Below are 21845 nucleotides of genomic sequence, written 5' to 3'. Positions count from 1 at the left end.
ATTACGGCTCACTTGTCTGTCTCCCCACCCCCATCATTACATAATCACAAGCCCATACCTAGTCTAGCCTGGTCCCTGACACCACTATGGACCCCCTTGAGACCCTGGCTCAGCAAATGCAGGATCTCTCCCTACAGGTCCAGGCCCTGGCTCAGAGGGTCAACCAGCCTGATGCTACCATGGTAGTCCCCCTCACCTCACCTCTTGAACCCCACCTCAAGTTGCCCGACCGGTTCTCAGGGGACCGGAAGACTTTTCTCTCCTTTCGGGAGAGTTGTAGGCTATATTTTCATTTAAAGCCCCACTCCTGAGGTTCTGAGAGCCAGCGGGAGGGTATAATTATGTCCCGGCTCCAGGAAGGGCCCCAAGAATGGGCCTTCTCCTTGGCTCCTGACGCCCCTGAACTTTCCTCCGTTGATCTTTTCTTTTCTGCTCTCGGACTCATCTATGACGAGACTGACAAGACTGCTTTTGCCGAGAGTCAGCTGGTGACCTTACGTCAGGGTAAGAGACCTGTTGAGGAGTATTGCTCTGACTTTAGGAAGTGGTGCGTAGCTTCTCGGTGGAATGACCCTGCCTTAAGGTCCCAGTTTAGGTTGGGTCTGTCGAACGCCCTGAAAGATCTGCTAGTTAGTTATCCCTCTTCTGACTCCCTAGACCAGGTTATGGCTTTAGCGGTATGACTTGACCGACGTCTCGGGGAACGACGACTTGAACATCTTGATGTTTTCTCCTCTGACTCCCCCATGATGCCTCCCGAGGTTCCGTTGCTTCGTTCCTCCCCGGAAGACTCGGAGGTACCTATGCAACTAGGGGCCTCCGTGTCCCCCCAACAACGTAGAGAGTTCCGCAGGAAGAATGGTCTCTGCTTCTATTGTGGGGATGACAAGCATCAAGTGAACAACTGTCCTAAGCGTAAGAATGCAGCCGGACAACTTCCGTGCCTAAGTGATCATCGGGGAGGTCACTTGGGCGCACAGGTATTTCCCGTAAATATGAAACGTAATAAAATCTTGCTTCCCTTTCAGGTCTCTTTTGGTGGTAGGTCTGCTACCGGCAGTGCCTTCGTGGATTCAGGGTCTTCTGCAAATATCATGTCTGTGGAATTTACTATGTCTCTAGCTATGCCTTTGATTGATTTGCCTAAACCTGTCCCGGTAGTGGGTATCGACTCCACTCCTCTTTCTAATGGTTATTTTACACAGCATACCCCTGTTTTTCAAACTCCTTGTTGGCTCCATGCATTTGAAGCAGTGCTCTGTACTGTTAATGCAGGGATTATCGTCCGATTTGGTTTTAGGCCTTCCCTGGTTGCAGTTGCATAATCCCACGTTTGACTGGAATTCTGGGGACCTTACCAAGTGGGGTAATGAATGCTTGACGTCATGATTTTCTGTTAATTCTATTTCTCCCCCTGAGGAGGTGAACACGCTACCTGAGTTTGTTCAGGACTTCGCCGATGTTTTCTCTAAGGATGCCTCCGAAGTGATACCTCCTCATAGAGAATATGATTGCGCAATCAATTTGGTACCAGGAGCTAAGCTCCCTAAGGGTAGGATATTTAATCTCTCTTGTCCCGAACGTGAAGCCATGAGAGAGTATATCCAGGAATGCCTGGCCAAGGGTTACATTCGCCCCTCTACTTCTCCGGTAGGTGCTGGCTTCTTCTTCATAGGGAAGAAGGATGGTGGTCTTAGGCCATGCATTGACTACCGAAGCTTGAATAAGGTCACTGTAAGGAACCAGTATCCCCTTCCTCTGATTCCTGATCTCTTTAATAAGGTTCAGGGGGCCCAATGGTTCTCTAAGTTTGATCTACGGGGGGCGTATAACCTTATCCGCATCAAAGAGGGGGATGAGTGAAAGACTTCGTTTAACACGCCCGAAGGTCATTTCGAATACCTCGTCATGCCCTTTCGGTTGTGTAATGCTCCCGCGGTCTTCCAGAATTTCATAAATGAGATTTTAATTGACTACCTGGGGGTATTTCTTGTAGTGTACCTTGATGACATACTTGTGTTTTCCAAGGACTGGTCCTCCCACATTGAGCATGTCAGGAAGGTGCTCCAGGTCCTTCGAGAAAACAAACTGTTTGCGAAGACCGAAAAATGTGTGTTTGGGGTGTAGGAGATACCATTTTTGGGCCAAATCCTCACTCCTCATGAATTCCGCATGGACCCTGCCAAGGTCCAGGCTGTGGCGGAATGGGTCCAACCTGCATCCCTAAAGGCGTTACAGTGCTTCCTGGGGTTCGCTAATTATTACAGGAGGTTTATTGCTAACTTCTCGGTCATCGCTAAGCCTCTTACGGATCTCACTCGCAAAGGTGCTGATCTCCTCCACTGGCCTCCTGAGGCTGTCCAGGCTTTTGAGGTCCTTAAGAAGTGCTTTATCTCGGCCCTGGTGCTGGTACAGCCCAACCAAATGGAGCCATTTATCGTGGAGGTTGACGCGTCCGAGGTGGGAGTGGGGGCTGTCTTGTCCCAGGGTACCAGGTCCCTCACCCATCTCCGTCCCTGTGCCTACTTCTCCAGGAAGCTTTCACCCACTGAGAGTAACTATGATATTGGCAACCGCAAACTCTTAGCCATTAAATGGGCATTTGAAGAGTGGCGCCACTTCCTGGAGGGGGCTAGGCACCAGGTAACGGTCCTTACCGACTACAAGAATCTGGTTTTCCTAGAATCTGCCCGGAGGCTAAACCCGAGACAAGCACGTTGGGCGTTATTTTTTACCAGATTCAACTTTGTGGTTACCTATAGGGCTGGGTCTAAAAATGTTAAGGCTGATGCACTGTCACGTAGCTTCATGGCCAGCCCTCCTTCGGAGGAAGATCCTGCTTGTATTTTGCCTCCAGGTATAATCATTTCCGCTATTGATTCTGATTTAGTCTCTGAAATTGCGGCTGATCAAGGTTCAGCTCCCAGGAGCCTTCCTGAGAACAAGCTGTTTGTTCCCCTGCAATTCCGGCTAAGGGTACTTAGGGAAAATCATGACTCTGCACTATCTGGCCATCCAGGCATCCTGGGTACCAAGCAACTCATTGCCAGAAACTATTGGTGGCTTGGGTTGCCTAAAGACGTTAAGGCCTACGTCGCCGCTTGTGAAGTTTGTGCTAGGTCCAAGACTCCCAGGTCCCGACCAGCGGGCTTACTATATTCCTTGCCCATTCCCCAGAGACCTTGGACCCATATCTCCATGATTTTATCACCGATTTGCCTCCATCTCAAGGCAAGTCGGTGGTGTGGGTTGTAGTAGACCGCTTCAGTAAGATGTGCCATTTTGTGCCCCTCAAGAAACTACCCAATGCTAAGACGTTAGCTACCTTGTTTGTCAAACACATCCTGCGTCTCCATGGGGTCCCTGTCAATATTGTTTCTGATAGAGGGTACAATTTGTTTCATTGTTTTGGAGAGCCTTCTGTAAAAAGTTGGAGATTGATCTGTCCTTCTCATCTGTCTTCCATCCTGAAACTAATGGCCAAACTGAGAGGACTAATCAGTCTCTAGAACAATATTTAAGGTGTTTTATCTCTGACTGTCAATATGATTGGGTCTCATTCATTCCCCTCGCCGAATTTTCCCTTAATAACCGGGTCAGTAACTCGTCAGGGGTCTCCCCCTTTTTCTGTAATTTTGGGTTTAATCCACGGTTCTCTTCCGTTTCACCTGGTAGTTCCAACAATCCAGAGGTAGAGGTCGTTCATGGAGAACTGTGCACAGTCTGGGCTCATCAGGTTCAGAAGAACCTAGAGGCGTCCCAGAGCATACAAAAAACTCAGGCAGATAGAAAATGTTCTGCTAACCCCTTGTTTATGGTCGGGGATCTGGTGTGGCTATCGTCTAAAAATTCGCGCCTTAAGGTCCCGTCCAAGAAGTTTGCTCCCCGGTTTATAGGGCCGTACAAGGTCATTGAAGTCCTCAATCCTGTCTCCTTCCGACTGGAGTTGCCCCCATCTTTTCGAGTACATGACGTGTTCCATGCCTCCCTCCTTAAACGCTGCTCCCCGTCCTTGGCTCCCTCGAGGAAACCTCCGGTCCCTGTTCTCACCCCTGAGGGGGCAGAATTCGAGGTGGCCAAGTTTGTGGACAGCAGGATGGTCCAAGGCTCCCTCCAGTACCTGGTCCATTGGAGAGGATACGGGCCTGAGGAGAGGACTTGGGTACCCGCTCGGGATGTTCACGCTGGGATATTGGTCAGGAGGTTTCACCTTCGTTTCCCCAGTAAACCAGGTCCACTTAGATAGGGTCTGGTGGCCCCTCATAAAAGGGGGGGTACTGTAAAGGATCTGCCAGGCACAGCTTTGGGGTTAACGCCCATAGATAATCAGTCTGCACCTGCTTCTATGTCTGTGAGACTGACTCCATCTTCCACCACTCAGGGTGGCAGGCTTAGGAGTGGGAGAACCTATCACAGCCTGGCCAGACGGAGCTAGCTCCCGCCCTCTGTCTATTTATACCTGCCTTTCCTGTTCCTCCTTTGCTTGTGATTCTTCTCGTTTGGTTTCCTGGCCCTGCTGCAGCTTCCTGTACTATTGTCCTTGCTTCATATTGACCCAGGCTTGCTGACTACTCTCCTGCTCTGCGTTTGGTACCTCGTACACTCCTGGTTTGAGTCGGCTTGTTCACTACTCTCCTGCTCTGCGTTTGGCACCTCGTACTCTCCTGGTTTGACTCAGCTTGTTCACTTCTCTTGTTGCTCGCGGTGTTGCCGTGGGCAACTGCCCCTTTGTCCCCCTAGCTCTGTGTACCCTTGTCTGTTTGTCTGTTGTGCACTTATTGAGCGTAGGGACCGTCGCCCAGTTGTACCCCGTCGCCTAGGGCGGGTCGTTGCAAGTAGGCAGGGACTGAGTGGCGGGTAGATTAGGGCTCACTTGTCTGTCTCCCCACCCCCGTCATTACATAACCGTATCAAATAAAAAAAAACACCTTTCCTTTAAGGAGAACCTTTCACCTACCCATACATGTTCAGCTGAGTGCAGCATGTAATAGGCAGGGCAGCACAAACTCTGGGGCACTTTACAGTTTTTTCCTAGCCTCCTTCGTTATTTAGATATTGGTGCCATAATATTTGGCTCCCAATATTTAAATAGCCCCCTGAACTGTCAATGGGGCGGTAATTGGAAAGGGTGTGTGTAACATCGCTGTGACACTGTCGAATCAGCTACGGACAGTGTCACAGCAAGAGCACCCATAAGATTCTAAATGCAGCACATGATCAGGGGATAATTCCTAAGAATGTCCTTCAGGGCCTGATAGTTAATTACCCAAAAATTCCCACAATATACTTTCTCCCTAAAGTACATAAAAACTTATATAAATACTTACTAGATCCTCCAGGTCGCCCGATTGTGTCAGGAATAGGTGGTTATGTGATCCAATCTGTCGATTTATCGACCACTATTTGAAACTACTTGTCGAATGCCTACCTTCTTTTGTAAAGGACACAACTGACGTGTTAACTAGAGTAGACGGGGTTAGTCTTGACCCTGATGTTATTCTAGCCACAGCAGATGTAGAATCTCTCTACACCTGTATCCGCCACAAGGATGGGATCGAAGCGGTTCGCTTCTTCCTGGGGATGAGCAACTGGGACAGCCAAATCTGTGACCTCATATTACAACTGTTGCAATACGTCTTTTTTTGTGTTTAAAGACATATTTTACCTTCAAAAACGCGGCACTGCCATGGGGGCAGCGTGTGCGCCATCGTATGCAAACCTGTTTCTTGGCTATTGGGAGAGGCAGGTTTTCCATTGTGGTGGCGCCCACGCCGTCGACCATTGGCAGTGTTGGCTGAGATATATTGACGATCTCCTATTTATTTGGCAGGGGATCGAATTTGAACTAATAATATTTATGCAGCAGCTAAATATTAATGATTTTAACATCAGATTAACGCACAACTATGATAATAAGAGAATAGACTTTCTAGATGTTACTATCGAGGTAGACGAAGTGAGACAATTACAGACGGATGTCTTCCACAAAAAAATATCTGTAAATTCATTGCTGCATGCTACATCAGCACATATTCAATCTACGATTAGAGCTGTCCCAGTTGGTCAATTCCTTAGGAAGAGGCAAATCTGCTCATCCGATGTAAAATTTGAGAGTCAGTCAAGTGACTTAAAAACTATATTTCTTGAGAGAGGTTATAGCCATAGAAATGTTAAACGTGGCTATAGAAGAGCCAAAGCTACAGAACGTAAAACATTATTACATCCAAGCAAATGCAAAGAGAATGGAAATAACAAAATTAGATTTATTTCCACGTTCAACAATCAGTGGCAGGCGATGAGGTCTGTGCTAACAAGACATTGGCCCATCTTACAAACTGAACCAATTTTGGTGACAAGTTTATCCCAAACTCATTTAATGACAGCCGGAAGAAGTAGGAACTTAAAGGGAAGGTGTAATTATTTTTTTTTATTTTTTACAATATTGCTTTTAATGTAATATTTTCAAACATTTTATTAAATTGTGTTCTCATGTGTTCTCATGTTTTACTTTTTTATGTTTTCTGACTTTTACTTCTCTATGGGGGCTGCCATTTTTTTTTTTCATCTCTGTATGTGTCGATTAACAACACATACAGAGATGGAATATGGCACATACAACCCCATAGAGAATGCGAACGGGAGCCGTTCCATTTGTAGTTGCGTACGTCGTCTGTGTGGGAACGGCGCATGCGCCGCTCCCACACAGACCAAAACGAAGCTCGTTCGTAGAGCGAAATCCGGCACCATTTTCATGGGGACCAGAAGCCGCTGCCGGACAGTAAGATGACGACTTCCGGCCGCAGCTTCCGGCCATATGTTCAAGGAAGAGAAGCGTAGACCAGCGGAGGCGACGGCAGGAGCAGGTAATTTATGTTCGTGTATATTATGTTCGTGTGTATTATGTTCGTGTATTACTGTCTGCTGAGTCCTATATCTAATCCTCCTACACTGCGCAGTCGCTCAGAAAATGGCGGCACACAGTGTAGGAGGTTTGAATATATTCAAACCCCTCCCTCTCCTGGCACTAGTTAAAAGAAGGGAGGGGGATTGTGTGAGGACACTAGAGAGAGTGTGTCCACCCTAAATTTGCAGCATAAATCAATGAGGTTGTTTTACCACATTGACCATGCTGCAATTTTGGGAACTGCTCCCTCTAGTGGCCAGCACATGGAAATGTTATAAATTAGAATCTAATTTATAATATTTCCTGAATTGTGAAAAAATGAAAAAAATTGTAACAATGTGTAATCACTTAAATAATAATTGTTTAACTGAAAAAAAAAAAAATTCTAGCGACACATTCCCTTTAAAGGATATACATGTGAAAAGCCATTACTTGGCCAAACAACAGAATCCTTTTAAGTCAAGTGGTCCAATGTGGAGAAGTTACCCATGTGGGGATGTGTGGCATGTGCTAACATAGTCCGCACAACCACGTTTGAATCAGTGGGAGGTGGGAGACCATTTCAAATTAGACATTACATATCTTGCAGCACCACGGGTGTCATATATTATGCCCCCTGTGGTTGTAGCAAGATATATGTTGGCTTAACTTCACGCCAACTACGTATTCGGACATGTGAACATGTGCGAGATATTATTGCTGCGAAAGAAGTCAAAGACCCTTCTAAAAACCATACAAAACATTTCAAACTATGCCATGGATGCGACCCGAAAACTTTTAAAGTCCAAGGGATCGATAAAATAAATTGTGGTATTAGAGGAGGAGATGTGAGGAACTTGCTTGCTTGAAGAGAGTGTAGATGGATAATAACACGGTTTATTTGTGCGGTATAGTTTTCACTTGAGTTACTGCGTTTCTTTCTTTAACTTATGCTACACTGTCTATTGTATAAAGTTATGATTCTCACCTTGTGTTATGACAATTTTACATATGCAATTTGATATAACATTATTTACATCCACATGGGTAGTATGGCAGGTTCTTATTGACAGTGAGAAAAGTCGCCTTTTCATTTTATATAGAATCCGCTATATTTAAACACTATATTCTACTTTAAATCTGTTACTAATAATTACCTGGGGTGCACTGTGTGTGTAGATCCGGTGTACGGAGCTGCCGCCCTGGTCTTCCATCATGGGCGCTGTGCGCATGCTCCGTCTCCTTGGCGACGCGTCCCGGAGTTGGCGCATGCGCAGTTAGTGACCGGACGACTTAGGGTGGCAGTCTCGCAATATCCCGTTTGGCCAAACTGTCGTCACATGACATCCTTAGCGTTGTTTAAAAGACACACCATGGGGGGGCGTGGCCGCTAGTGCATGGAGTAGTACGTGTTTGGATCTAGCTCCCTAGCTCCTAGGCTGTAATCGGCTAATGTCGGCTCACACAGAGTTCATCGGTGACTCTAATTCTCACTATCGCAAACCGGACAACTACCGGACACTTACCTTGCCATGATGGGGAGGATTAGAAAGAAACCGGCTGCTGCAAAGCTCACAGAGTTTTTTCCGGCGGCACGAATACAAAATGGCGCCGGCTCGCCGTCATCAGAGCTTCAAGGAGATCCTGAAGTCAGTCGGCGGTCTTCAGGGGCTGCTAGAGGTGCAGGCCTCGCAGTCTCCTCACCCTGCCTTCCTCGGTCCTCCGATGCCTCGCCGCTGCACTCTGCTTCTTCACCTGCTGGTGTAACGATGGGGGTAGGGAAACGAACAAGTGAGCCCTAATCTACCCGCCACTCTGTCCCTGCCTACTTGCAACGACCCGCCCTAGGCGACGGGGTACAACTGGGCGGCGGTCCCTACGCTCAGTAAGTGCACGAGACAAACATACAAGGGAATACAAAGCAAAGGGAAAGGGGCAGTTGCCCACGGCAACACCGTGAGCAACAGAGTGGTGAACGAGCCAAGTCAAACCAGGAGAGCACGAGGTACCAAACACAGAGCAGAAGAGTAGTCAGTAAGCCAGGGTCAGTATGGAGCAGGATCAAATAGTTAGGAGCTGTAGCTGGGCCAGGAAACCACACGGAAAGAATCACAAGCAAGGAGGAACAGGAAAGGCAGGTATAAATAGACAGAGGGCGGGAGCTAGCTCCGTCTGGCCAGGCTGCGATAGGCTCTCCCACTCCTAAGCCTGCCATCCTGAGTGGTGGAAGAAGGAGTCAGTCTCAGAGACGTAGATTCAAGTGTAGACTGATTACCTATGGGAGTTAACCCCCGAAGCTGTGCCTGGCAGATCCTTTACAGTACCCCCCCCTTTTATGAGGGGCCATCGGACCCTTTCTAAGTGGACCTGGTTTACTGGGGAAGCGAAGGTTGAACTTCCTGACCAATACCCCAGCATGAACATCCCGGGCGGGTACCCAAGTCCTCTCCTCAGGCCCGTACCCTCTCCAATGGACCAGGTACTGGAGGGAGCCTTGGACCATCTTGCTATCCACAATCTTGGCCACCTCGAATTCCACCCCCTCAGGGGTGAGAACGGGAACAGGAGGTTTCCTCGAGGGAGCCAAGGACGGGGAGCAGCGTTTAAGGAGGGAGGCATGAAACACGTCATGTATACGAAAAGATGGGGGTACTCCAGCCGGAAGGAGACAGGATTGAGGACTTCGATGACCTTATACGGCCCAATAAACCGGGGAGCAAACTTCTTGGACGGGACCTTAAGACGCAAGTTCCTAGACGATAACCACACCAGATCCCCGACCATAAACAAGGGGTTAGCAGAACGTTTTCTATCAGCCTGAGTTTTTTGTACGCTCTGGGACGCCTCTAGGTTCTTCTGAACCTGGGCCCAGACTGTGCACAGTTCCCGATGAACGACCTCTACCTCGGGATTGTTGGAACTACCAGGTGAAACGGAGGAGAACCGTGGATTAAACCCAAAATTACAGAAAAAGGGGGAGACCCCTGACGAGTTACTGACCCGGTTATTAAGGGAAAATTCAGCAAGGGGAATGAATGAGACCCAATCATATTGACAGTCAGAGATAAAACACCTTAAATATTGTTCTAGAGATTGATTAGTCCTCTGGGTTTGGCCATTGGTTTCAGGATTGAAGGCAGAGGAGAAGGACACATCAATCTCCAACATCTTACAGAAGGCTCTCCAAAACAAAGAAACAAATTGTACCCCTCTGTCCGAAACAATATTGACAGGGACCCCATGGAGACACAGGATGTGTTTGACGAACAAGGTAGCTAACGTCTTGGCGTTGGGTAGTTTCTTGAGGGGCACAAAGTGGCACATCTTACTGAAGCGGTCTACTACCACCCACACCACCGACTTGCCTTGGGATGGAGGCAAATTGGTGATAAAATCCATGGAGATATGTGTCCAAGGTCTCTGGGGAATGGGCAACGAATGTAGTAAGCCCGCTGGTCGGGACCTGGGAGACTTGGACCTAGCACAAACCTCACAAGCGGCGACGTAGGCCTTAACGTCTTTAGGCAACCCAGGCCACCAATAGTTTCTGGCAATGAGGTGTTTGGTACCCAGGATGCCTGGATGACCAGATAGTGCGGAGTCATGATTTTCCCTAAGTACCCTTAGCCGGTGTTGCAGGGGAACAAACAGCTTGTCCTCAGGAAGGTTCCCGGGAGCTGAACCTTGATCAGCCGCAATTTCAGAGACTAAATCAGAATCAATAGAAGAAATGATTATACCGGGAGGCAAAATACAAGCAGGATCTTCCTCCGAAGGAGGGCTGGCCATGAAGCTACGCGACAGTGAATCGGCCTTAATATTTTTAGACCCAGCCCTATAGGTAACCAAAAAGTTGAATCTGGTAAAAAATAGCGCCCATCGAGCTTGTCTCGGGTTTAGCCTCCGGGCAGATTCTAGGAAAACCAGATTCTTGTGGTCGGTAAGGACCGTTACCTGGTGCCTAGCCCCTCCAGGAAGTGGCACCACTCTTCAAATGCCTATTTAATGGCTACGAGTTTGCGGTTGCCAATATCATAGTTACTCTCAGTGGGCAAAAACTTCCTGGAGAAGTAGGCACAGGGGCGGAGATAGGTGAGGGACCTGGTACCCTGGGACAAGACAGCCCCCACTCCCACCTCGGATGCGTCAACTTCCACGATAAATGGCTCCATTTGGTTGGGCTGAACCAGCACCGGGGCCGAGATAAAGCACTTCTTAAGGACCTCAAAAGCCTGGACAGCCTCAGGAGACCAGTGGAGGAGATCAGCACCTTTGCGAGTGAGGTCCGTAAGAGGCTTAGCGATGACCGAGAAGTTAGCAATAAATCTCCTGTAATAATTAGCGAACCCCAAAAAACATTGTAACGACTTCAGGGAGGCAGGTTGGACCCATTCCGCCACAGCCTGAACCTTGGCGGCGTCCATGCGGAATTCATGAGGAGTGAGGATTTGACTCAAAAATTGTATCTCCTGTACCCCAAACACAAATTTTTCGGTTTTTGCAAACAGTTTTTTTCCCGAAGGACCTGGAGCACCTTCCTGACATGCTCAATGTGGGAGGGCCAGTCCTTGGAAAACACCAGTATGTCATCAAGGTACACTACAAGAAATACCCCCAGGTAATCTCTCAAAATCTCTTTTATGAAATTCTGGAAGACCGCCGGCGCATTACACAACCCAAAGGGCATGACGAGGTATTCGAAATGACTTTCGGGCGTGTTAAACGCAGTCTTCCACTCATCCCCCTCTTTGATGCGGATAAGGTTATACGCCCCCCGTAGATCAAACTTAGAGAACCATTGGGCCCCCTGAACCTGATTAAAGAGATCAGGAATCAGAGGAAGGGGATACTGGTTCCTTACAGTGACCTTATTCAGGTTACGTTAGTCAATGCATGGCCTAAGACCACCATCCTTCTTCCCTACGAAGAAGAAGCCAGCACCTACCGGAGAAGTAGAGGGGCGAATGTAACCCTTGGCCAGGCATTCCTGGATATACTCTCTCATGGCTTCACGTTCGGGACAAGAAAGATTAAATATCCTACCCTTAGGAAGCTTAGCTCCTGGTACCAATTCGATAGTGCAATAGTATTCTCTATGAGGAGGTAACACTTCAGAGGCCTCCTTAGAGAAAACATAAGCGAAGTCCCGAACAAACTCAGGTAGCGCGTTCACCTCCTCAGGGGGAGAAATAGAATTAACAGAAAAACATGACGTCAAACATTCATTACCCCATTTGGTAAGCTCCCCAGTATTCCAGTCAAACGTGGGATTATGCAACTGCAGCCAGGGAAGGCCTAAAACCAAATCGGACGATAATCCCTGCATCAACAGTACAGAGCACTGCTCCAAATGCATGGAGCCAACAAGGAGTTCAAAAACAGGGGTATGCTGTGTAAAATAACCATTAGCAAGAGGAGTGGAGTCGATACCCACTACCGGGACAGGTTTAGGCAAATCAATCAAAGGCATAGCAAGAGACATAGCAAATTCCACAGACATGATATTAGCTGAGGACCCTGAATCCACGAAGGCACTGCCGGTAGCAGACCTACCACCAAAAGAGACCTGAAAGGGAAGCAAGATCTTATTACATTTCATATTTACGGGAAATACCTGTGCGCCCAAGTGACCTCCCCGATGATCACTTAGGCGCGGAAGTTCTCCGGCTGCATTCTTACGCTTAGGACAGTTGTTCACTTGATGCTTGTCATCCCCACAGTAGAAGCAGAGACCATTCTTCCTGCGGAAATCTCTTCGTTGTTTGGGGGACACGAAGGCCCCGAGTTGCATAGGTACCTCTGAGTCTTCCGGGGAAGAAAGAAGCAACGGAACCTCGGGAGGCATCATGGGGGAGTCGGAGGAGAAAACACATAAACGTTCGTGTTGTCGTTCCCTGAGACGTCGGTCAAGTCGTACTGCTAAAGCCATAACCTGGTCTAGGGAGTCAGAAGAGGGATAGCTAACTAGCAGGTCTTTCAGGGCGTTCGACAGACCCAACCTAAACTGGCACCTTAAGGCAGGGTCATTCCACCGAGAAGCTATGCACCACTTCCTAAAGTCAGAACAATACTCCTCAACAGGTCTCTTACCCTGACGTAAGGTCACCAGCTGACTCTCGGCAAAGGCAGTCTTGTCAGTCTCGTCATAAATGAGTCCGAGAGCAGAAAATAAAAGATCAACGGAGGAAAGTTCAGGGGCGTCAGGAGCCAAGGAGAAGGCCCATTCTTGGGGCCCGTCCTGGAGCCGGGACATAATTATACCCACTCGCTGGCTCTCAGAACCTGAGGAGTGGAGCTTTAAGCGAAAGTAAAGCCTACAACTCTCTCGAAAGGAGAGAAAAGCCCTCCGGTCCCCTGAGAACCGGTCGGGCAACTTGAGGTGGGGTTCAGGAGGTGAGGTGAGGGGAACTACCAAGGTAGCATCAGGCTGGTTGACCCTCTAAGCCAGGACCTGGACCTGTAGGGAGAGACCCTGCTTTTTCTGAGCCAGGGTCTCAAGGGGGTCCATAGTGGTGTCAGGGACCAGGGTAGACTAGGTATGGGCTTGTGATAATGTAACGACGGGGGTAGGGAAACTAACAAGTGAGCCCTAATCTACCCGCCACTCTGTCCCTGCCTACTTGCAACGACCCGCCCTAGGCGACGGGGTACAACTGGGCGGCGGTCCCTACGCTAAGTAAGTGCACGAGACAAACATACAAGGGAATACAAAGCAAAGGGAAAGGGGCAGTTGCCCACGGCAACACCGTGAGCAACAGAGTGGTGAACGAGCCAAGTCAAACCAGGAGAGCACGAGGTACCAAACGCAGAGCAGAAGAGTAGTCAGTAAGCCAGGGTCAGTATGGAGCAGGATCTAATAGTTAGGAGCTGTAGCTGGGCCAGGAAACCCCACGGAAAGAATCACAAGCAAGGAGGAACAGGAAAGGCAGGTATAAATAGACAGAGGGCGGGAGCTAGCTCCGTCTGGCCAGGCTGCGATAGGCTCTCCCACTCCTAAGCCTGCCATCCTGAGTGGTGGAAGAAGGAGTCAGTCTCAGAGACGTAGATTCAGGTGTAGACTGATTACCTATGGGAGTTAACCCCGAAGCTGTGCCTGGCAGATCCTTTACAGCTGGGATGTTTTCCTCCAGGCCGCCATCTTCTCCAACTGTGAGTACGGCTAGCTCTCCTGCAGAACATGTACTTCACATGGCGCCTGGGTTGCTGCACACTACTGAGGCTGATAAGCCAGTGACTGAAGCTGCACTTAAACATCTGCTGCATGATCTTCACGCATCTATACAACAGTTTATCTAGCATACACAAAAGAACTCCTTTTGCAAATAGCGGTAAGGGGTTAGATGCTATTAATGTAAAGCATACTACCAAAATAGTGTTAAAGGCACTCCTAGATAAGCATTTTATACATAAAGGAGAGCATAGAAGCCATATAGTAAAACATGAAAAAACTTTATTACATATAGTTATATACACAGAACAAGATGTTTAAAAAGGTACAATTGGATAGAGTGACTCTATAAAATTCCAATACAGAAAGGCAGACTCGATGAGTTACGTATGAAGGTACAAAAGATTGTTATGGGGAGTGGATAAGAAGCAGTAGGTAAAAAAGTGCTAGAAGACGTATCCTGGCATAAGTATGCAAAGATAGAGATATAGACACAGTATAGTGCTGGTACAAGTCTTACAAGTACAGTTAAGCAATAAACAATCAGTCACAGACTGATACTTCCATGCATTCCCCAAGTACTAAAGAGTCTTACCCATAGCAGAGTGTAAATAGAGCCTGACAGACGTGTGGAAAACCCCAACGCGCGTTTCGCGGTATGCTTCCTCAAGGGGTGTAAAGTGTCTAATGCAAAGCAGCCTTAAAAACTGTGAATTCCAGGTGTGTACAATGTCTCCTCATCCAAAGAGGGTGCAGCGCGTATCTCCCGCCGAAGACCGGATGTGAGGCATGCCCCACTTCCAAGCCCCAGCGCCGTAGCGCACATCCCGTGTCCCCGACGCGTACAGGGACCCCGGACATGCGCAGTGCGCTAAGGGGGCGGGAACGGGGCGGCCACACACCGGCGACGGACGGAAGGGACGCACTTCTCATTGGACAAGGGACAAAAGAGGGAGGTGAAATGTCCTGTGAGCCAAACCCCTGTTCTAAGTTGAGTGTCAATGATCGCATGTATTTTAAGTATTTGCGATCTTATTAAAAACAGACATAAGAGTGCAGAGGATAGCAATGAGTGCATGACGACAATAATAGTCAGATAAATATATAGAGACAATTCATAGCATTATGTGCTTTTCATTAAGAGAAGTGAAATGTGTTAGATTTATTAGTGTAGCGCAATCACCGTACACTAAAATACGGAGATGCAAATGCATGTAATATAAGTTGTGTATTAAGAAAGTTAGCGTGAAGTTATCAATGTGAAATAAGATACAAGAATACAGATGTATCATATAAAAAACACAAAGGAATTAATATAGGGATAAAAAGGTGAGGCATAAACAAATATAATTTTTGTATACCAAATGAAGCCCAATGCACATAATGGTCATATATGTACACAAGGACAACGTGATAGGTATAAAAAGTGAAACACAGAAAAAATCCCATCCAATAAAAAGAGGATGGGAGTATACATTGTCTCAATAAATTGAGATACAACCTTAAGAAGGTTATTATTATTAACCCATCATAACACATGTGGAAAATGTAGGCACTGAACAGGGCAAGTATATCCTCTCCGTCGATATTTCTACCAGGGTCCGGCTCTGAGTTTCGGATTCACATCACAGAAGGCTATCAGACAAGATCAAATACCTAAGTGACACAATAAAAGACACATGTTAAAAGTAAATTAAAAGCAAAAGGTGGTAGGATGTTTGGAAGAAGATTATAGGAAAGACGCAAAATTCAGTTGTTCATTAAGGCCACTTGGCACCATGGAACCCAACTTCACAATCCACATACATTCTTTTTGAGCCAAGACCTTCTTCAAATTGCCCCCTCTGATGCCACAATGTATGCGGTCAATCCCGCGAATCCTAAGAGATTTTGAGCTGCAGCCATGGTATTCTTTAAAGTGTCTAGGCAATGTTTTCAATTGTCTAAGATCACTTATTGTTTTGGCTCCGGTGATATCACGTACGTGCTCCCTGGTGCGTGTCCTCAACTGTCGGGATGTTAAGCCCACATAGATTTTTGGGAATCCACACAAAGCGTAGTATACTACGTGTGTGGTGCTGCAGGAAATGTAGTCTCTAATTTTGAAAGTTTTGCTACCATCTGCTGTTGTAAAGTCGTTGGCTCTACTAATATTGGGACATGCAACACAGACACCACACGGGTAGCATCCAGTTTTGGGTTCCCGTGAGCTGAAGGGGTTGACAAGTTTTGGTAAGTAGTGACTTCTGGTCAGGAGGTCCTTGAAATTTTTACTCCTCCTGGCTGTCATCATGGGTTTTAGTGATAAACTCTGTGCCAGGGCCGGTTCTGACCTTAAAATAGACCAATGCTGTGCAAGAATTGATCTCATTTTATCCCATTGGTTGTTATATGTCGTGATAAAACGAGTTTGATTATCAGCAGTAGGATGAATTTTGGTTTGTAGAAGATCAAGACGCGGTGTTCTTCTAGCCCTGTTGTAACTCGATTTTATGAGGCGTGTACTATATCCTCTGTCTATAAATCTAGATTTTAAGTCATCTGACTGTCGTTCAAAGAGTCTGTCGGTGGAGCAGATCCGCTTCATCCTAAGGAACTGCCCAACCGGGATGGCTCTGACAGTAGACCGTGTGTGAAAAGACGTGGCATGCAGCAAAGAATTTACTGATGTAGATTTGCGAAAAACATCAGTCTGAAGGAATCCATCACAATCAGTAAAAATTTGTATATCCAAAAAATCAATTTGTTGTTTGTGTGATTTATATGTCAACTTAATGTTGAAAGGATTCAAATTCAATTGCTGCATGAATTCCACCAGTTCACACTCAGAGCCCTGCCATATTAAAAGGACGTCGTCAATGTACCGGAGCCAGCACTGCACATGTTCAGCGGCCCGAGCGCCATCCCCAAGGAAAACCTGCCTCACCCAGAGGCCGAGAAACAGGTTTGCATAGGATGGCGCGCAGGCCGCGCCCATGGCAGTGCCCCTGGTCTGTAGATAGAAGTGATCTTTGAACACAAAGAAGTTATGAGTCAGGATATATTGAAGCAACTCCAAAATAAGATCACACGTTTCGCCATCCCGGTTGCTGGTCCCCAGGAAGAAGCGGACCGCATCCAAACCGTCACAATGTCGTATACATGTGTACAGGGACTCTACGTCTGCCGTAACCAAAAGCATGTCAGTCTCAATTTGAATACCATCTAACCTCCCCAGGACCTCCGTCGTGTCTTTGATGTATGAGGGCAACTTGGCGACCAAAGGTTTAAGATAATACTCAACAAATTTGCATATTGGGTCACAGAGACCACCCATACCTGACACGATCGGTCATCCTGTGGGGTCCACAAGACTCTTGTGCACCTTAGGTAGAAAGTAAAGCGTTGGGATCTTAGGCTCATCAATCAAAAGTCCTTCATAGATTTTCTTTGGGATAAGTCCCTTATCCAGGGCTTTACTGAGAATTTTTGCTAGTTCCACAGAAAAAGAAGACAAAGGACTATACGTTAGTTTAGCATAGGTCTGTTTATCACGTAATTGTCTTAGGGCTTCCCTTTCATATTTGGCTGTTGGCCAGACCACGATGTTCCCCCCCTTGTCTGCTGGTATAATAAGGACATCGTCCAAGAGTCGCAATTCCCTCAATGCTTTCCTCTGGGAACCAGTTAGATTGTCCGTTCCTTTTATAGTGGACAATTGCTTAAATTCATCCATAACTAGTCTGGTAAAAATTTCCACTTCGGGACACAGGGACAAGGGGGGAAACCTCGTGGACCTAGGTAACACAGATGTCGGAAAAGAGCCCATTACCTCAGCTGTCTGTTCGCGTAAAAGATCCTCAAGAGCCTGTAGGGCCTCTCTTTCCATTTCACTGGTGAATACCAGCGTGTCGGAACTCCTACTGTGAAGTTTTTTTAAAATCAATTTACGCGAAAAGAGGTGTAGATCCTTTAGAGCTGTTAAAAAATCAAAATAGTTGGTGGGTGAAAACGTCAGCCCCCTACTGAGAACATCACATTGCGCATCAGAGAGGGCATGCAAAGATAGGTTAATTACCTCCAAACTATTTGCTGGTTTCTTGTCCTGCTGAAAATGTCACATGTTCTTGTGCTTTGCATGTCTGTCATAGCGCCTCCTTGAGCCAGGAAAGCCCTGATTATTCCCACTAGTATCACTGTTGTTAGTGTCCCTAGCTCTATGTGTTTCCTCGCCTGATACACGGGATGAGACTGATGATGATCTAGAGTGGGGAAGGGATCTTGATCTTGAACGACCCCGTCTCATATGCCATCTATAGACTTTATTAGATTGATAGTCTTGAAAATCTCTCTGAAATTTCCCAGATTTTATCATACATATATCTTTATCCCATTTAGAGTATTCCTTATCTAAGTCTTCTTGTATCTTAACAAGGACCTCATTGGGGAAGTCTTTTTTCAAAGTGGCCTGAATATCGTCTATGTCTTTTTCCAATTCAATTAGTGTGTTGGACTTGGATTGGACCAAAAGATCCATAAAACCCATTGAACATGTGTTAGCCAAACTCTCCCATTTCTTTTTAAAAACATCACTTTCTATATCAAAGGAAGGGAACACTTGTACCCTCAGCCCTCTGGGGATAAGACCCATAGAAATGTATTTAGCGAGGAAGGCCTTGTTCCACCAAATCCTAATTATTTTATTTAGAAGGAACTTAAAGGAACAGTGTCATCACAAATATTTTATTAATATGTTAAAGATGTTAGTGCCTTAATATAAACGTTTATTTTCATTTGTGTGTTTGTGTTTTACTGTTTCTTTTTTTCACACTTTTTTTTCCCTATGGGGGCTGCCATTTTTTGTTCCATTTCTGTGTGTGTCGATTAACGACACACACAGACATGGAATACGGCAGCCACAGTCCCATAGGGACTGCGAACGGCTCCCGTCCCATTGACTGCCGTGTACGGCGTCTGTGTGGGAACTGCGCATGCGCCGCTCCCACACAGTCCTATTCGAAATTGGCGCCGTCCGGCGCCATTTTCCTGTGGACCGGAAGTCGCGGCCGGACAGTAATATTACTACTTCCGGTCGCGGCTTCCGGACAAGTGCACATGGAACAGCGGCAGCAAAGGGAGCGGACGGGCCGCGGCGGCAGGAGCAGGTAAGCGATTTCAATGTATGTTAGTGTTTGTGTGTGTTTACTACTGCATGTAAACCTACTACACTGTGGGTTACCTCAAAAAATGGCGACGCACAGTGTAGCAGGTTAAACCTTTCAAACCCCTCGTTTATCCCGGCACTAGCCAGGATAAAGGAGGGGGGGATGCTGAGCGCTCACTAGAGCGATAGCTTTTAACCCAATGTTGCAATGCTGCAATTTTGGGAACTAGCTCCAAACAGCTCCATCTAGTGACCAAAAATGGGTAGTATTATAAATTTGAAAAAATTTATAATATTTCCTGACTCGCGAAAAAAATAAAAAAAATTTGAACAATGTTTTATCACCCACACACTAAATGTTTAAATTTAAAAAAAAAAACATGTTTTTGGGGCGACACCATGCCTTTAAGTTTAGCTGTGAGCTCCCTACTATCACTACCACCAATTGCTGGAACTAAAACAGAGTCCTCATTAAATATTTGATCCAATTGTACGAGCCATGATGCGTCACGGGCTCTGAAATTCATATTTTGCTGGGAGCCGGTTGCTGTGAGAAACACAGAATACAATATTATACACAAAAGAACTCCTTTTGCAAATAGCGGTAAGGGGTTAGATGCTATTAATGTAAAGCATACTACCAAAATAGTGTTAAAGGCACTCCTAGATAAGCATTTTATACATAAAGGAGAGAGAGGAGCATAGAAGCCATATAGTAAAACATGAAAAAACTTTATTACATATAGTTATATACACAGAACAAGATGTTTAAAAAGGTACAATTGGATAGAGTGACTCTATAAAATTCCAATACAGAAAGGCAGGCTCGATGAGTTACATATGAAGGTACAAGAGATTGTTATGGGGAGTGGATAAGAAGCAGTAGGTAAAAAAGTGCTAGAAGACGTATCCTGGCATAAGTATGCAAAGATAGAGATATAGACACAGTATAGTGCTGGTACAAGTCTTACAAGTACAGTTAAGCAATAAACAATCAGTCACAGACTGATACTTCCATGCATTCCCCAAGTACTAAAGAGTCTTACCCATAGCAGAGTGTAAATAGAGCCTGACAGACGTGTGGAAAACCCCAACGCGCGTTTCGAGGTATGCTTCCTCAAGGGGTGTAAAGTGTCTAATGCAAAGCAGCCTTAAAAACTGTGAATTCCAGGTGTGTACAATGTCTCCTGATCCAAAAAGGGTGCAGCGCGTATCTCCCGCCGAAGACCGGATGTGAGTCTATCTAGCATGCATTTCATGATTTACAGAAAGATTTTATTACCTTGGGGACAGAACCTCTCATATTGAGAATAAGTTGGCAGAATTCTCTGTTGCTCGTAATGATTTGGTGGATACTAATACGTGTTTGGAAAAACAAGTGGAAGCGCTGACATGTAAAATTGCGGACCTGGAAGACCGGTCACGTCGTAATAATGTTTGTTTTCGGGGCATACCTGAAGACATAACAAATGTTCAACTGGTGGAATACTTAATGGATCTTTTTGTGGCCCTCTTGCCGGAGCTGTCGCAGTTAGATTTGCTGATTGACAGGTCACATCGTATCCCTAAACCAAAACCCCTGCCGGCCCCGACGCCTAGAGATGTGATTGCCTGTATCCATTTCTACCACTTTAAGGATAAGCTCCTGCTTGCGGCTAGGAATATGACCGCTCTTCCTGACCGTTTCCGGAATGTACAGCTATTTGCCGACCTTTCTGCAGCTACATTACTACCAGGGGCGTAGCTAGAGGCTCATGGGCCCCGATGCAAAAATTCTTACTGGGCCCCCCCCCCCCCACAAACTTCTCATGGCCGACGGTCCGCTTTCAGCTGCATCGCTGGGTCTCCTAGGTGACCCAACAATGCAGCACTAGCAGCCGGGGCATCACTAAGGCTGGGTTCACACACACTATTTACTGACGTAATTCGGGCGTTTTAGAATTGAATTACGTCCGAAAATGCGGCTCAAAAGCGTCGGCAAACATCTGCCCATTCATTTGAATGGGTCTTACGATGTTCTGTGCCGACGGTCATTTTTTTACGCGTCGCTGTCAAAAGGCGGCGCGTAAAAAAGTGCCTGTCACTTCTTCAGACGTAAATGGAGCCGTTTTCCATGGACTCCATGGAAAACCAGCTTCAATTACGTCCGTAATGGACGCAGCGAAAGACGCCTGCACATGCCATTACGGCTGGAATTACGGTGCTGTTTTCTCCTGAAAACAGCACAGTAATTTCAGCCGTAACGGACGCTGCCGTGTGAACATACCCTCAGGGCTTAAAATGTCCGGGAAATAGCCCCAATACATATGTGTCCGCCCCCAAAAAAAGTGTGTATATGAGACAGAATAGCATATCTATAGCACTACGACCCTATAAACTATGGATAGGATTAGATACAGTGGCTCAGCAGACAGTATCACACATGATCGGATTAGATATAGGGCCCAGCAGACAGTATCATACATGATTGGATTAGATACACAGCTCAGCAGACTGTATCACACATGATAGGATTAGATACAGTGGCTCAGCAGACAGTATCACACATGATCAGATTAGATATAGGGCCCAGCAGACAGTATCATACATGATTGGATTAGATACACAGCTCAGCAGACTGTATCACACATGATAGGATTAGATACAGGGCC

Source organism: Rhinoderma darwinii, chromosome 1 (assembly GCF_050947455.1).
Source record: "Rhinoderma darwinii isolate aRhiDar2 chromosome 1, aRhiDar2.hap1, whole genome shotgun sequence".
Taxonomy (NCBI): domain Eukaryota; kingdom Metazoa; phylum Chordata; class Amphibia; order Anura; family Rhinodermatidae; genus Rhinoderma; species Rhinoderma darwinii.
The sequence above is the reverse complement of the archived record's forward strand: the minus strand, read 5'-3'. Positions refer to the sequence as shown.